Source organism: Pipistrellus hanaki, assembly GCF_964339955.1.
Source record: "Pipistrellus hanaki genome assembly, chromosome: 14".
In the NCBI taxonomy this organism is placed as follows: domain Eukaryota; kingdom Metazoa; phylum Chordata; class Mammalia; order Chiroptera; family Vespertilionidae; genus Pipistrellus; species Pipistrellus hanaki.
In genome coordinates this window covers 18,025,566-18,031,058 of record NC_140516.1, presented here as the reverse complement: position 1 = coordinate 18,031,058, position 5,493 = coordinate 18,025,566, and positions in this window count along the sequence as shown.

Below are 5,493 nucleotides of genomic sequence, written 5' to 3'. Positions count from 1 at the left end.
TTTTCTTGTAAGAATTGAGTTTTGCAACTTCAAAGGTATTGCCTTACTTGAAGCCAAAGAATATTTCTTCAGTAACACTGCACACATAGAAACACTAAAATCTCAGTCATTTAATAAATATTGTAGTACTACTTAGTGCCAAAAAATTCTTAAATTGGCTGCAGTTTCTCATCAGAGGATCCTGGTATATTTTATAAACCTTTGAGCACTGTTAGAAAAGAATATGTACTTCATAATATTACTACATCTTAGTTATTCTATGAAATGGAGACCCTTTACAGTGCAAAAGTCAAGATCAGTGGTAAAATTGGATACAGAGAATAGTTCTATTAAATTGCATTGGAAAGCTTAGGACTAGGGCACCTCTCGGCTTCTGTACGTTTGTGTGTGTGTAGCAGTGTCTGCCGCGGGACCGGCATTGCTCCCCTCTTCTGAGGTAGGAAGATACAGTGATGAGCAGATAAACACGCCCTGCTCGCATGGAGAGGCGAACAAGCAAGATGATTTCAGGTTGTGAGTGCTCTTCGGAAAGGAGCCAGAGTGCCGTGGCCAACGTTGACCGCAAGGGGTGCTTAGCCACAGTGACCGGGGAGGCCTCTGGGAAGATGGGAGCGGACACTGCTCCGAGAACTAGATGGGAAAGAGGCAGCCCCGAAGGAAGTTGTACCTGAGCCGCCTCAGCCGAAAAAAGGAGAAGCATCAGGAAGAGTTTTTAAGAGGGATGTGGAGTTAAGCGTTCTGTTAGGTCAGTGGTCGGCAAACGCATTAGTCAACAGAGCCAAACATCAACAGTACAACGATTGAAATTTCTCTTGAGAGCCGAAAACCGACTTCTGTGCATGGGCCACGAAATTTCAATCCCACTGTACACGCACGCCTGCACTTGGTATTTTGTGGAAGAGCCACACTCAAGGGGCCAAAGAGCCGCATGTGGCTCTCGAGCCGCTGTTTGCCGACCAGTGTGTTAGGTCATACTGCGTTTAGTTGCTGGAGATGAGATGCTAATAACTTCTCTTAATCAGACTTCAGGAGGAAGGTGAAGAGGATCCTGAGGCAGAGGAGAGGCGGCCTCTTGGGCTTAGTGGGACTCCTTGCACCTCAGCCCCATAATCCTTTCCTGATAAGCCTTTTGTTGCCAACCATATCGAACTTCACAACTTACATCGTTATTCATTCATTTAACAGATACTGAGCTCTTCCTGTGTGTCAGTCCTCGTGCCGAGCTCTGAGAATATGATCGGTAATTGCCAGCCTCTCAAATCTTGATAGCCTTTCTTCTCCCCAGCAGGGTTATTCAGAAGATAACATTCAAGTATAACAGGCACTTAAAACCAGTTTTTATCCTCGCACCCATCAGCATACTCTGCTATTTGTCGTTTGCTGTCTGCAGGGACTTTGCACGGTTTTCAGAGGTTGTCTGATTATCAGGAAATCTCGCTGCTGTGCAAGGCTGCGCTCTCTCCGAGCCTGGCCCACAGCGCCTGCCCCAGCACGGCTTCCCAGGCACCTGCCTCAGCGCCTTCACTGCTTCTCTCGGTTTTAGTGATTGTCAAGCTTTTGGTCTCAAACCTTCTTTGCACTTAAAATTGAGAATGCCAGGGAGCTTTTGTGTATGCAGGTTATATATTTTTGTATTTATCCTATTTGAAATTCAAATGAAGAAAATTTTCAACAATTTACATTAAAATGACAATAATAAACCTATTGGATTTAAACAATCATTTATAGCCGAAACCGGTTTGGCTCAGCGGTAGAGCATCGGTCTGCGGACTGAAAGGTCCCAGGTTCAATTCCGGTCAGGGGCAAGTACATTGGTTGCGGGCAAGAGGCAGCTGGTCGATGATTCTCTCTCATCGACGTTTCCAGCTCTTTATCTCTCTCCCTTCCTCTCTGTAAAAAATCAATAAAATATATTTAAAAAAGAAAAAGAGGATAAACCTAAGTTTAAAAATAAATAAATAAATAATCATTTATAAAAAATTATTTCCCCCCCAAAAAGAGTGGCATAATTTACATTTTTGCAAATATCTTTTTTTGTTGTTAATGCTTACCCAACGATATTTTTTTCTATTGAATATATTTAAATATATTTTTATTGATTTCAGAGAGGAAGGGAGAGCGAGAGAAACATCAATGAGAATCATTGATCGGCTGCCTTCTGCATGCCCCCCACTGGGGATTGAGCCTACAACCTGGGTATGTGCCCTTGACAGGAATTGAAACCGGGACCCTTCAGTCTGCAGGTCGATGCTCTATCCACTGAGCCAAACCAACTAGGGCTTTTCAGTTGATTTTTAGAGAATGGGAGGCAGGGAAGGAAGGAGGGAGGGGGGGAAGAGAGAGAGAGAAACATTGATGTGAGAGAGATACATCAATTGGTTGCCTCCTGCCCTCTTCCTGATGACAGGGTCCACGCGTCAAGCCTGCAACCCAGGAACATACCCTTGACCATATGTGCCCTTAACCAAGGACCAAATCCTTGACCCTTCAGTGCATAGATCAGTGTTTCCCAAACTTCTCTCATGATGAGAATCACCTGGTGGAGTTGTTAAAAACACAGATTCCAGAATCCCAACTCAGAAGTGCTAAACTAGAATTTTTGAGAACATATAGGTAAAATTGCATACCTAACTTAGTGCTCTGTATATAAAATCTGTCTTAGAGCACTAGTTAAGTATACAATTTTACCTATATGTTCCCAAAAATTCTAGTTTAGCACTTCTTAGTTGGGATTCAGGAATCTGTGTTTTAACAACTCCACCAGGTGATTCTCATCATGAGAGAAGGTTGGGAAACACTGGCATAGATGGATGCTCTAACCACTTAGAAACACTGGCCAGAGCACATTTTGGTAAATATCTTATGGCTAAATAAGAAGCAGATTGATTTTGATTAACTAGAATGCTAGCATGTCAAGTAGACTTCGGGAAACTCCACTGTACTATATTTGTGAGCAAATGAGGGTGAAAGGGTAATATAATCTGATTATGAAATAGGTTCATTGGGATCATCTGCCCCACTAGGCGGTTTCCTGGAGGCTTTGAGAACTGGTGCCCTATCCTAGGGTCTTCTGTTGGGCATGATGTAGAGCAGATGCTGTTGGATTAGGAAACTTAAATCAGCGGTGGCTGGTCTAGGTCTCACATCCAAAGGGGAAGTTGAAACCGTCCTAGGGGTGTCGAACTCAATCAGAGAAGGGGCCAAAATCTAAAATCCAGCCTAAATCGCGGGCCGAATGGTTTACTGAACAGTCATAAACTGACAATGTCATAAACTGACAGCGGAGTGCAGTGATGACAGCGCGGTGCGGGCCACATTGCAAGGCCTGGCGGGCTGGATTTGGCCCGCGGGCCTTGTGTTTGACACATGTGGTTCTTTACCACACGTTGGTTTTGCCTGAGTCTGGAGTCACAGCAATGCCATCTGTTATTTTATCACAGGATATGTTGGGTTTCTTGGCAACACTGGATTCTTTTATCGTTGTTTTATGCGCTTGAACTCTGACAAACCTGTGTCTTGTTTTATTCATCCCTAATATAGTGAACCCTCGATTTTGTGGACCGTGGCTTAATGGGCTTCAGATTTAACGAACATTTCCAAACCGAATGTCATATGTGAAAATTAACGCCCTGTTTTTTTTAAATGTGTTTAACCAAGATTTACTTGTAATTAAATGAACAGGTTATTTTTAACAAATTTTTAGTGAATTGGCCATATGTTGGGGAAAAAGTAGTAATTTTGCCAATATAAATATTACATATCTACAACTATAGTCTACATATTTAAATCCAAGAGTCACCACTCCCAGACAATGTTTGTCAGATGATTAGCTTGTGATCACCCTGCACTGCGCCCAGTAATTGGTTCTGTTGTCACATGGCATGACTTTCTGCTGCAGTTTGAACAAAGTGCTAGTGATGTTCCTACCTGCACCAAGCCACGCCCAGCCATGCGCATTTGTTTACCCACAGGGACTGGTGTATGGCACGCATTTACTAGATCAAGCATGTCAAACTCAAAGGCTAACCTGGACCAAATAAGGCATGCGGCCTGTGGGCCATGAGTTTGACATGCTTGTACCAGACCCACTCGGTAAATTTTAAATTACAGTGATACATATAGAAAACTTTTCTGTGAAGTTAAACTTTGCATGCATACCGAATTACACAAACATGTCTACATAAGTGAAAACAGGTAAACTAATTTGTCAATTTGTTAACACATGCGGAAAACCTACTTTGTTATATAATGGACTTTGGGCGTGAATGGAAACCCCCTCAACCAAATTAGCCCATTATATTGAGGTTTTATTGTACTGTAGAGGTGCTAAAGGCTAGTAGAAGCTCTCCCTTACTTTCACACTTGGCGTTATTCTGGGCTAATTTTGCATAATCTTACATGAAATACATATGCCAGAACCTAAATAACCTATCACAGCCATAGATTTCAGATAACCTTTTATGTTTCTTTTCCTTACCCCTAAAACAAATGATTAGGAAAAGACTACATACTGAGCTAATTAAAAAAGTAATTTTTGACACCAAAATCCTCGGCAATTTTCTTTTTCCTCTTGCTAGATTTAGACAACTGATTTATTTATTCAATTATTAAGTAAGTATATCATGAATACTACTTACCAGAAGACTGATACCTGTCAATCCTACGTAGTTGTCTGAGAAAAACATTGAAGTTTTTATATGAATTTCAGGGTCTTACGGTGTAAGCTATCTTTTTGGAGAAATCCTAGTTATTTGTAGCAGGTTTGTTGAAATGCCAATCTCATTCCTTTACCATTATGCTCAGGGAACCACACTGGGTGAACTATGGAGTCTTTTCCCTAAAGTTTTATTAGAACACAGCCTCGTTTGCTCATTTACACACTGCCTCAGCGGCTTTCACAGCAGCATCGACTAGCTGCAATACTGCATGGCCTGAAAAGTCCGAAATAGTTACCATCTGGCCCTTTACAGAAAGTCTGCCAACTTCAAGTATAAGAAGAAATTTAATTGGCCCAAACGGATAGGACTTGACATGTGGACATGTGCATTTTCTAATCACAAACAAAAGTGAAAAAAGGAAAATACATATCTACCAAGCCCTTCCTCTCACATGATTCAGGGAGAAGCCGAAGGCCCTGCTTCAAACTGGGATCTGGGGAGGAGAGATGAACAAGATGTCGACCACCTAGAACTCCACGGAGTTACAGGCAATTGCAACAACTTTCCCCGAGGAATTGCAAGGGAAGGTGTACTCTTTTAGGGGAAAAAAAAATAGTCAAATGGAGACTGTAATAGCCACTCAAATTGTGTGTGTGTTTTTTTTGTTTTTTTTTTTAAATTTATCATTTGTTATTATTGGACTTTGAAAAAAAACTAGAATGGTAATGGGGCAGGGGGGTAAAGATTTCAAGAAAGCAGCCAGGAACTAGGCATCAAGGAGAAACCCAGAGAAAATCCAACTCACCTAAAACCTCCCCCTGTAACCCGTTCAACC